The 13,106-nt window shown below is 40.1% G+C and overlaps 1 protein-coding gene across 11 annotated transcripts in view; it reads right to left on the bottom strand.

The window, feature by feature from the left end:
* Positions 1 to 13,106, bottom strand: part of PTK2 (protein tyrosine kinase 2) — a 220,197-nt gene that overhangs the window by 162,916 nt on the left and 44,175 nt on the right. Inside the window, exon 1 of one of the 11 annotated variants that reach the window (XM_042463826.1) lies at positions 12,463 to 12,483. The exons of the other annotated variants lie outside the window; for them this stretch is intronic. The gene's annotated coding sequence lies outside the window, so the exon portion shown is untranslated. Of the gene's footprint in view, positions 1 to 12,462; positions 12,484 to 13,106 lie in introns of those variants that run through there. 11 annotated transcript variants of the gene reach the window in all.

Genomic DNA, 13,106 nt, shown 5'->3' on the forward strand with positions numbered 1-13,106 from the left:
CTCTTTTCCTGCAGCTTGGATCCATTGTTCCTAGTCCTGTTCTCTGGAGCAGCAGAAAACAAGCTTGTCCCCTCCTCAATGTGACACCCCTTCAAATATTTAAACAGGGCTGTCATATCACCTCTTAATCTTCTTTTCCCCAGGCTAAACATCCCTAGCTCCCTAAGTTGTTCCTCATAGGGCATGGTGAACGACTTAGCCATAAAGACAAGGTCTTTAGCTTTCTCTGCCCAAGAGTGCTGGTGCCTCACAGAGAGAAAAAAAACACCAAGATTCTTTAGGATGGAACCATGGCAGTTAAAGAGGTGTGAAACTGCATTCTTTCTACAGTGGAGACACACCCTAAGTCATGTTTGGTACTGAATGCAGCTGCAAAAAATTGTCAGACTTAATGCTCTTCTCTAACGATCTGCCTGGAGTGGAAGGAGTTTGGGATTGAGGTTCCAACACAGGATGGTCCAAAACCAAAGAAAAAATTATACAAGAGACGTTCCCAGTGAAACAGTTCAAGGAAGTTCCAATCAATGCTGCCGCTTCAGTGGACAAAAAGTAACTGAGGGAAATGAGCTGCATGGGACACATTGGTAAGGTGGGGGAGCAACTACCACGAAAATGCTTATTCCCTAGCTCTAGAAGTTTCTGAACGATACACTGCACATATGCAGGTAACACCATTTGTGTGAGTCACAGAGACCACGAAGAAGATGAATTGTTTCTCTTTTTCTGGCCTGGAAGCAGGCTGTGATGAAACATAACAGAGGCCTACTATATCCTAATAATGGCACAACAGGCAGGTTGTGTCTGGCAATGCTCACTTTCATTCTGCTGAAGTGAAAGCTGGGCACACACCCAAACAGTTAGCTAGCACACATTTTCTTGTGTTGTCATGTCAAAATGACATGAAATATCATCTCTGTGTTATCTAGTATTTGCAGAGACAGAGAATGACTATCAATTAGCATGGAAACTAACAAAAACAATACCTTCATAAATAAGGCTACAACTCATGATCACCTGTGCCTGTTTATCAAACATATTTCAGCAGGGACTGCATGAATAAATATACAAACTTTGTGTGCTTTCCTGCATAGAAAAAGAAAATGCCACAGCCCTTTAAAAACTTGTAAGTGGCTACTGTACCATAGTTGTAGATCACTGCATTCCCTGCATTCAAACTGAAGAAAATGAAGAAATTTTAAGAGACTATAAATAATTGCTGAAAACAATATTTAAATCAATGTGAAGTCGAAGGCTTTCATGGCTGGCATCCATAGTTTTTTGTGGGTTTTTCAGGCTATGTGGCCATATTCTAGAAGAATTTATTGCTGACGTTTTTCCAGCATCTGTGGCTGGCATCTTCAGAGAATGCTGGTATAGAAGTGTGTGACTCTGGGTTGGGAAGAATTTCCATGTTAATCTGTGTATTGTTCTGTTGTTGTTCTGTTGTTGATGGCAGGGCCTCAAACCGAAAAACCCACAAAAAATTAATATTTAAACCCTTCTTTTTGGGGGAGGAGACAAAAATGAGGAACAACAGTTGCGCTATGCTGGATCCCACAAACATATTGTTTGATGATAGAGTTGAAACCAACTTCACAAGGAAGGAATCTTCCTGTTCCCTGTGGCCATGGCAATTTGTGTGTGTGTGTACGCGCGCACACACACACGCGTGTGCCTTCAAGTTGCTTGTCAACCTATGACAACATCATGAATTTCATAGCATTTCTTAAGCAAGGAATATTCAGAGCTAATTTTGCCAGATCCTTTAACTCTCTAAAATGGCTACACAGATGACCAGGGACCCTTATGAACTGGGTGATCTTTTGTTCAGGGGGGAAGAGGGAGAAGAGGATGAAGATACTTTCTGTGAGTACAAATGTCTGCCAGCAGAAGACAGCTCTGGATCCAATCCATTCTCCATGGAACAGCAAAGACTACTGATGCAGCATAACAGCGAGTATGTCTCTTAAATCTAAACAAACACCACACACTTTAATAGACACTTGTAGCATGTATGAAATCTAAGCTATAGTCTGCCAATGGAGCAGATTCAACCATGCACGGCTTGAAAATATTTTTTAAAAGTATCAATTCCAAAATGTAAATCTTGATTATGCCATTTTATATTAGGGACACCATATTCTTACACCACTGTGTTTAACGGGACTTGATTGTTGTATCCATGAGATGGGGGGATCCTACAACCAAACCCCAGTGGATATCAAGGGCCAACTGTACACTCAACTGGTGTCTCAAATGAATATGGCACATAGGCTTGTATTTACATGAGTGGATATAAGGAAGAGAAACAATGGGAATACATTTTATTATGGATACAATTAGAACAAGGAATACAATTTCATATCATTATATCCACAACAGAATGATCTACCTCTTTTGCACCATAGAATCATAGAATTGTAGAGTTGGAAGAGACCACAAGGGCCATCCAGTCCAACCCCCTGCTGCGCAGGAAATCTCAACCAAAGCATCCCCGACAGATGGCCATCCAGCCTCTGTTTAAAGACTTCCAAGGAGGGAGGTGGAATCTCTTTTCCTTCAGCGTGCATAATAATAATAATAATAATTATTATTATTATTATTATTATTTCCCCGCCTCTCACTGCGGATCGAGGCGGGGTTAGAACCCGATAAAAACATACAAATACAATCAATAAAATCCAATACAATACATCATCTCAGTAATAATATTATCAGATAAAAACTAATTTATCATAATGCAACACTTTTATAACTGTAGAATTGCACAGAATCATTGTTAAGTGTTAAAAGATGGATCCTAAACAGGATCAGATTGATTGGCCCGCCGGAAGAGCTCCATTTTAACTGCCTTCTTAAAAGCATCCAAGGTGGTAATGAGACGGATCCCTTCTGGCAGGCCGTTCCACAATTTAGGGGTAGTGGCAGTAAAAGTTCTTTGGGAAGTCATAGTCAGTCTAGCCATTTGTATATCCAATAGATTCTCCCCAGATGTACTGAGAGTGCAGGGTGGATTGTGTAGTGAGAGTCGTTCCCGCAAGTAACTCAGGTCCAAGACATATTAGGATTTAAAGGTAATAACCAACACTTTGTACTGTGCCCAGAAGCTGATCAGCAGCCAGTGAAGTGATTTTAATACAGGTGTTATGTAGTCAGACCTGGAAGTACCAGTGACCAGTCTGGCTGCCATATTTTGAACCAATTGAAGCTTCCTAACTTGGCACAAGGGTAGCCCCATGTAGAGCGCATTACAGAAATCAAAACGAGAGGTTGCCAGTGCATGTACACTGTTTCAAGGTCCCTTCGGTCCAGGCATGGGCGCAGCTGGCATATCAATCAAAGTTGACAGCAAGCACTCCTGGACGTCGCATCAACTTGAGATGATAACTGTAAGGACAAATACAGGAGTACTCCCAAGCTGCGAACTTTGTCCTTTAGGGGAAGTGTGACCCCATCCAAGACAGGTTGGCAAATTTCCCTGCCTGGGCCTGGGGTTCCTATCACTAGTATCTCTGTTTTCTCTGCATCCAGTGTTCCGGGTCTTGATTTCTGGAGCAGGAGAAAATAAGCTTGCTCCCTCCACAATATGACTTCCCTTCAAATATTTAAATAAGGCTATCATATCACCTATTAACCTTCTCTTCTCCAGACTAAACATCCCCAGCTCCCTAAGTCTTTCCTCAAAGGGCTTCATGGTTCCCAGACCCTTCACCATTTTAGTCGCCCTCCCTTGCACATGGTGCCATTTCTCAACATCCTTTTTAAATTGTGGTGCCCAGAACTGGATTCAGGTGAGGCCTGACCAAAGCAGAATAAAGTGGCACTATTACTTCCCTTGATCTAGACACTACACTTTTATTGATGCAGCCTAAAATTGCATTGGTCTTTTTAGCTGCCGCATCGCACTGTTAACTCATGTTCAACTTGTGGTCAACTTGGACTCCTAGATCCCTTTTACACATAGTCTCATTCAGCCATGTGTCTCCCATCCTATATCTGCGCATTTCATTTTTTCGCCCTACATTTCTCCCCGTTGATGTTCATTTTGTTAGCTTTGGCCCAGCTTTCTAGTCTATTCAGGTTGTTTTGAATTTTGATCCTGTCTTCTGGAGTATTAGCTAATTTGGTGTCATCTACAAATTTGACAAGTATGCTCCCAATTCTGTCATCCAGGTCATTGATAAAGATGTTGAATAACACTGGGCCCAGGACAGAGCCCTGTGGGGGCCCACTGGTCACTTCTCTCCAGGATGAAAAGGAGCCATTGTTGAGCACCCTTTGGGTTCGGCCAGTCAACCAGTTACAAATCCATGTAACAGTTATCTTGTTTAGCCCACATTTTACAAGCTTGTTTGCAAGAATGTCATGGGAAACCTTGTCAAAGGCCTTACTGAAATCAAGATATACTATATCCACAGCATTCCCTTCATCTACCAAGCTGGTAATTTTATCAAAGAAAGAGATAATATTTGTCTGGCATGTTTCTCTGAAACCCAAGTTGACTTTTTGTGATTATGGAATTGCCTTCTAGATGTCCACCAGCTAGATCTATTCTACCAGACCATATACCATTAATGAGTAACTATAGTTAGTAGCATATCAAGATCACTTGGCAGCTCAGAAAGTAAGAGGGCTTATTTTCTTACACTATCTTTATTTTTCAGTCTTCTGAATCACATTGAGACCCAGTGCTGGAAGAAAGGGAGGGGAAAAATGAGTCTCCAGGCAGTACTGGTCATCATTGCTCAAACCAGTGAGAAACCAGAACAAAAAGCCAATACAGACACCAAAAATAGCAGTTAAACCACAGTCTGCTACCAGTGCAGGGAAGCTTAGTCTGTTTCAGTTACAGGTCTTCCTTCTGGTCAAAACCAGAGTGTATCATCCATACTGAACTCCACCTGCTGTGGTCTGTCTTCTCAATATGGATGTGGAATAATAGCCCACCTTTCAAACATCTTAAGAAGACAAGAAAGAAGAGCAGCATGTGTATACTATAACATGAAAGAGAACAGATTGATATATTCAGTATTAATTGCTATCCCAGAAATTTGGTATTTTGTCAGATAAAAATGATACATGTGTAAAGAGAAAGGACACTTTTCCCAGCAACTTATTAGGTCATATTAGACTGACCGTCCTTGTAGGATACAGCAAGGTAATGGCTTCCATCACAAACCCAATCTACTCTTAAAACAGCTTCCTATTACTGGAAGAAAATGTACAAGTATGTTTTCTTTCCTTTTCCCAGAAGATTCTGAATGCCTTTAATGGGGTCACTGTAAATTGTGAAAGACAGAATGAACGGAGAATATACCATTGGGATCAAAGAAAACTTTTAAGACATTAGAACCACTAAGCATTCTATAAATACTAGAGTAATACAGTTCTTCAACTTGTTTTTTTCCAGTTAACCTTGACAATCCCAACAATCCTTCTTCATCTCACCTTAGTTCCTTGTTTGCTTCTTTTGGCCTTCACCCTCATTCTAACTCCTCAACCCATTCCTCTGGTCATTGTCTCGACCTAATTCTTGCTGCTAAGTGAGTCATTTCCGACTACCTGGCATCTGATTTTCCATTGTCTGACCATCATTTAATTTCTTTTACTCTTACTTATATCCCACCTCCTCGTCATACTGTCCAGCGCCATTTCCGTGACCTTCAGTCTGTTAACTCTGACCATCTCAGTCAGACTTTGAATTCATCTTTCTCTTCTCTAGATCTTGGGGCCTCTGCTGATTCAGCAATGTCTTTATTTAATTCCACTCTTTCTTCAACTCTCGACAGCTTTGCTCCTGTATCTGTACGTGTGTCTTCCCCCATGACTAGGCCTCAGCCCTGGCTCACTCCCACTATCAGGTTCCTCTGGTCCTGCTCTTGAGCGGCCGAATGTCTTTGGAAAAAGTCTAGGGAACGGGCCGATTTTGTTCATTATAAATTCATCCTTTTATCTTTTTCACGTGCTCTGTCTATGGCAAAACAGAACTATTTTAAATCGCTGATATGTACTAATGAGAGGCGTCCTCAGCGTTTGCTCTCCTGCTTCAATACACTACTAAAACCTTCCTCTCCCCCTGTCTTCTCATCATTTTCCCCCACTGACTTCGCCAACTACTTCATCACAAAAGTCACTACTATTCGATCTGAAATAGTTCCTCCCGACTTGCCCCTTACCACTAACCTCCTGGTACCTTCTACTAATAAACTCTCTGGGTTTCCCCCTGTTTCTCTGGATGAACTCTCTACACTGCTAAATTCTTCTAAACCTACTACCTGCTCTCTTGATCCTATTCCCTCCTGTCTCCTAATCTCTATAGCCCCTTCTCTTCTGCCCTCGCTCCTCTCTCTCTCTCTCTCTCTCTCTCTCTCTCTCTCTCTCTGGGTTCCTTCCCTTCTGACTTCAAACATGCTCTCGTTTCCCCAATTCTGAAAAAAACCCTCTCTCGACCCCTCTTCTTTGTCTAGCTATCGTCCAATTTCTCTTCTTCCTTTTCTTTCTAAGGTCCTAGAACGGGTCATTTATTCTCGCTGTATTAAGTTTCTTGAAACCAACTCCATCCTGGACCCTTTCCAGTCTGGCTTCTGCCCACGGCACTCTACAGAGACAGCCCTCACCAAGATCTCAAACGATCTCTTGCGGGCCAAGGCAAACAGTCTCTGCTCTATTCTCATTCTTCTTGATTTGTCTGCGGCCTTTGACACTGTTGATCACTGTCTCCTGGTTGATTTACTTTCTGACCTTGGGTTCTCCGACTCTGCTCTTGACTGGTTTAGATCTTATTTGTTAGGCAGATCTTTTGCAGTGGTTGCAGGAGGTCAGACTTCATCCTCTGTTCTCCTATCTGTTGGAGTTCCCAAGGGCTCTGTCTTGGGTCCCTTTCTGTTATCTCTATACACACTGTCCCTAGGTAAACTCATCAGTTCTTTTGGTTTCTCCTATCATCTGTATGCCGACGACACTCAGCTGTATCTCTCCACCCCTGACCTTTCGACGGGGTTTGAACAAGTTTCTTCTTGTCTGACTGCCATCTCTCAGTGGATGCGGCTTCGGCGCTTGAAGCTTAACATGTCTAAGACTGAGCTTCTCGTCTTTCCACCTAAACCCACCCTTCATTATTCCTTTTCTGTTTCTGTCGACGACACTTCTATTCAACCGGTTCATCAAGCCCGCAGTCTTGGCTTCATTTTTGACTCTTCTCTGTCATTTATTCCCCAGATCCAGGCCACCACCAAGGCTTGTAGATTCTTTCTCCACAACATTGCCAAGATCCGTCCATTCCTCTCAGCCTCTACTGCCAAGACTCTGGTCCATGACCTAGTGGTCAAGGTCTCCTGTCACAGTGTAGGACTACCACTGCCCCCTCCCGAATTCGTCCCTTCTCGCTTGCTGCCCCTTACTCCTGGAACCTTCTTCCCCCACATGCACACCTCATCACTTCTCTACCCAGTTTCAAAACTGAATTAAAGACTATATTGTTTAGAGAAGCGTTCCCAGAAGTGAGCCCCTCTCTGACCCAGGAAGCCTCCTTTTAACCATGCATTAAGAAGCCAAGCCCTTCCTCCAGTCCATTTGCCTTGGTCCAGGCCTCGGAGGTGGAGAAGATCTGCAGGACCTGATCCTATTCCCCACCACCACTCCCTTCTCCTTTTGTGTCGTGTCTTTTTAGATTGTAAGCCTGAGGGCAGGGAACCGTCTGACTAAAAGATTGTATGTACAGCGCTGTGTAAATTTACAGCACTTTATAAATAAAGGTTAATAATAATAATAATAATAAAAGGTATTATTCTAACTTAAACTTTAAACATTTCCTTACATTTAGGTAAACAACTTTCTGCCTTGTTCATTTATATGACTGCACTCCAGCCGCATGGTTTAGTTGTTTGAGCATGGGACTATGACACTCGAGACCAAGTTTTAAATCCCCACTTGGTAATGGAACCCACTGGGTGGGTGTGGGCAAGTCACACATTCTCAGCCTCAGAAAACTTTGGTTTAGAGTCACCAAAAAACAGAAACTATTTGAAGTCACACAGTAACAATCACTTTCCATTATAAAAAGAAATTTACAACAAATACAGCTACAACCTCAAGATTTGTTAACAGCGGCTACGTATCAGAATCTCTACAAGCTATTTATACACAGAATGTGAACTATGAGATACAGAGCAAAATATTTTTTAAAGTGTTCTATCTTTAAGTATAAAATTTAAGATAGAAAAAAGATGAAGTGAAAAGTTCCATTTTAATTTCTGATGAAACCACAATGGCTGCATCCATACTGCAGAAATATCCAGTTTGACACCACTTTAACTGTCATGGCTCAGTGCTATGGAACTCTAGAAACTGAAGTTTGTTGTGGACCGCATATTGATGTTAACAACTTGTAGAAGCTGTAACATGAGCAACGGTGATTATGGCAGAGTATGGAACACCACTGTAAGCTTTTCATAAGGATGGAGCATATCATCACAACTAAAGATAGCTGGAATACATGTTTACAAAGTCTATTAGTAGTGCTGAGATTTGCAGAGTACAATTTTCAGCTGCTAAAAACTCCTGATCACCCCTTGTAAAAAGTGTCAACTTCTACAGAACCTCACAATGATGGGAGGAATGCACAAATGGATATATCCGTTCTGGTAGTCAAGGGTTCCTGTCCCAGCCCAGGATTTCCTCTGCCCCATCCCGGATTCGCCCCTTTTCACTTGCTGCCCCTCACTCCTGGAACCTTCTTCCTCCACAAGCAAGAGCCATCACTTCTTTAACCAGCTTCAAAACGGAGTTGAAAACCATCCTATTCAGAGAAGCCTTCCCAGGCATCGCATAATTGTCGCTTACTATCTGATGTTCTGTTGTTGGCTGTTTATCAATCCATTTCCTGTATTGCTATGTACTGTATATGTATTATCCTACTTGTGAGTATGTATTTTCCCTGGATGAAGATTAACCTTCCATTTTGAAGCCAAGCCCTCCCTTCAGTCCATCTGCCTTGGTCCAGGCCTCGGAGGTTGAGAGGAACTGCTGGACCTCTTACCCTTTCCCGTCACCACTCCCTTCTCCCTCTGTGTCATGTCTTTTTAGATTGTAAACCTGAGGGCAGGGAACCGTCTAACTAAAAAGATTGCATGTACAGCGCTGTGTAAATTTACAGCGCTTCATAAATAAAGGTTAATAATAATAATAATAATAATAATAATAATAATAATAATAATAATATATGTGCAAAATGTGTATAAAGCAATACTTGGATAATTAATTTTGTGAACAGGGGTGTTTTTTGGGAGGGCATGCATATAGTTTTAACAATTATGAAGGAAGCATTAAAAGCCTGATATTAAAAGTATACATTTTATCGGGGAGGGGGAAAACAGTGAAAAGACTTCACATTCATCTTAAATCTACAAACTTTACACAGAGAATTGTGATGACATGTAACATGAAAACATGCAGAGATGAATGGGGATAAAACTGATCAATAATCTAAATTGTGTACATGGAACAATGCTGTCTTCAAATATGTTAATACAGAGTAGGAGTTTGGTCAGTGAACTATACAATTGTTCAGTAGAGCACAAAACAACAACTGCAGTGAGATCAAACCTTTAATGTAATACAACAAAATGAAGGTCAGAAGTTGCAATTTTCCAACAGAGTTGAAGTTTTCAAAAAACTACAAACTGTTGGACTGGTCTGAATAAATGCCAAACCATGGCTTGAATGTAAGAGAATATACTTTCTAGAACCTTCAGGTTCAGATTTGCTGTTTCAGCCTCACTTTGTGGTATATAGCCTTTGAACATTTGGTCAGAAACATCAAATTATTACCCAGGAAAGAAAAATCAAACCAGTCCTGGTTTGCATGGAAAGTACAAAATACAAAAACTAAATAAACTGTATTTTGGATTTCTCACTCATAGCATCTCCAATCTCTATGTATGGTTGTAAAAGATGGATAGTGAAGAAAACTGATAGGAACAAAATCAATTTGAAATACGGGATTGGAGAAGCGACTGATAGAATTTTATGAGACCAACAGCCAATTCATTGCAAGTACCTTTTTCTTACAACCAGGCAGGAGACTATAAACATGGACATCACCAAATGGCATGAACAAAACCCAGATAGGCTATATAATTGTAAGCAAAATATAGAGAAGCTCTATTCCTGAGGACAAAACTAGACCAGGCACTGACTATAGAACAGATCATGAAATACTCATATCAAAAATGAGAGTAAGACTGAGGAAAAAAACTATCATCATACCAAAATATTATCTGAACAATATATCAACAGGATTTACAAACAATGTAAGAAATACATTTGCACTATTAAGCACAATCAGCCAGGAATCAGAAGAACTGTGGTCAAAAGCCAAGGACATAATTAGGGAAGAGTGCAGAAAGACACAACCAGTGATCCAAAAGAAAAGGAAGACACTAGGGATAACAGATGAAATGCTTCAAGCAGTAAAGGAAAGAAGAGAAACAAAAGAGAAAGGAAATATGATTAGTGTGCAAGGATAAAGCAAACTAAAATAATGACCAATGCAAAGAAATAGAAGAGAATATCAAAAAAGGAAGAACAAGAGACTTCTTCCTCAAGATCTGGAAACTCAAAGGAAAGTTCAAGCCTAGGGCAGGGAAGCTCTATGATCAGAAGAGGAACATACTGCAAGATCAGGAAGAAATAAAAAGATGAACGAAGCAATACACAGAAGAGCTATATAAAAGAGATGAAAAATGTATGACAAATGGAATGAAGAATTATACAAAGATGAACCCTAAATCCTAGAGAGGTGGAAGCTCTAATAAGAAATATTGGGAAGAATAAATCACCAGGAACAGATGATATTCCAGTAGAATTGCTACAATCCACACAAGCAGAATCATCTCTAGTGATAACTAAAATATGCCAACAAATCGGGAAAATAAAACAGTAGCCAATAGACTGAAATCGATATACATCACAATCCAAAAAAAAGGACATCACAAAAGACTGCAGCAACTATAAGTCTATAGCATTAATATCCAACGCAAGCAAAATTATGCTCAAAATTCTGAGAATAGACTCCAGTCATATATGGAGAGAGAAATTCCAGAGGTGCAAGCGGTGTTCAGAAAAAGAAGAGACACTGGGGATTACATTGCAAACATACAATGGTTAATGGAGTCCACCAAGGAATTTCAGAAGATAATAAGTATGTGCTTTATAGACTATCAATTTATGACTGTCAATACAGTCAACGGCTTTGCTATATTGATCATGGAAAACTTAAAGAGATGAGAGGGGCACTACATTTGATACTCCTGATGAAAAATCTGTACTTAGGACAGATGGCTACTGTTAAAACAGAATATGGAGAAATAGAATTGATTATTTTTTAAAAAAGTAAAAATCAGGCCTGAACATTAACTTAAAGTGAAGATGACTAAACTGAGACATTGGAAAAGGCAAAAATGCTTGGTAAAGTGGAAGGACGTAGGAAAAATGGAAGGCTACACTACGGATATGCTACCCAAAATCCTAGGGTCCCTAGAGGGCACCCATAAACAAAAGTCAATGGGGAAATAGATTTAGCTTAATAGGGATCAGCGAGAGGGCCAGGGTAACTCTAGCCAGGACTTTCAGCCTATGTATATCAGTTCTGAACTCAAAGAACTCTGGAGGCAGGTTCCAAGTTAGTTTAGTTTATTTATAAAAAGGGGAGCCAACACACATGCAAAGAACTCTATCTCACACACATGCAAGAACTAAGATATAAAAGGTTTAGCAGACAGCGAATTAAAGGATGTGAAATGGCCAATATATAACACTTCCAGAAGCCAGGCTCCAATCTGGGGAAAGTCTGAAATAACAAGGCTCAGCATTTTCTAGTAAATATTCGTCATCCCATTTTAATTTTAAAATGATTAAACTCTGGTATTTGTTAATTTTAGTATGTCAGAGTTTGCTCTGAAGAGTTTTAAAAGTAAATCACATGTTCAATGCTTTGTATATGCTTTCCTCCTAGAACTGTTTCTCATTATGGAATGTAAGCAATAAACAAGTTCACAATTTCAAGCAAAATTCAACCCCTAAAATGTGTACCCCATACACACACACACAAAGCTTTGGACCATATTTGATTCATCTGATAAAGTAGTCTGTAATCTTTAAAAAGCTTATAATAATGGGATTTGGTATCTTAAAATGGAAAGTTTTATTTTTAATGTAACTGACTAACATGGCTCTTTGGGGAAAGGGAAATAAATTGTAGGTAGTATGGGGGATGCTATTTTGCAGCCATGGCTACTCCTTCCCCCAATCTTATTTTCCTCATACTATATGGACCTGTCTCATATTATGCCAGTAAGCAACAAGTTTTCACCCAGTGCCAACTCCTCTTTGCTCACGTTGGCACACAGCTAAGGTTAAAACTATTAGGGCCCACCTGCTGTGATGGTTCATGGAATATCTTACCTTCTAAGGAAATCAGAAATGATGGTGACTTCTGGGGAGAAAACACCCTTTCAGCACAATGATTCCATGAAGCTGAAGACAAATGAGCATACAGACCAGATTCAGGTGGACAAAGTACCCAAAGGTAATGACAGATGATTTCCCACTTTACCAACAAGATTTCGACAAATGGAAAGCATTAGAAGTGCAGACATGAGGCAAATATAACTCAGATAAAACCACTTATTTTTGATCACATTAATCCCGCCAATACAAGCTGCACATCCCATCCATCTGGCCTGATGGATTCTAGTCATTAGAAAAGATTACATGGGAAAGTGCACTTTTGGTTTTTAAAGACATTAACTGTTACAAGACTAAAATAAAAGCTGGTTCGCATGGGTACGAGTGCAGAAGCACTGGTAAATAGAAAAGAAACTAAGGTTTTTTTTAAAAAAAAATCATATCTGATTTTAAAAATCAATTATGTACACAAACATAAACCTTATGTTTGTGTACATCTTAACATTTCTGATGCATCTGTCATCTTTTTTCCTCCTATGATAGTGTAATGCTGTACATTTTGTATGCATCCCTCCACTTTATTCCTTAAACTGTTAGTTTTAATTTATAGCGAAACAATGTATCAATGTAATTTCGTAGGA

This window comes from Sceloporus undulatus, chromosome 4 (assembly GCF_019175285.1).
Source record: "Sceloporus undulatus isolate JIND9_A2432 ecotype Alabama chromosome 4, SceUnd_v1.1, whole genome shotgun sequence".
Lineage (NCBI taxonomy): Eukaryota > Metazoa > Chordata > Lepidosauria > Squamata > Phrynosomatidae > Sceloporus > Sceloporus undulatus.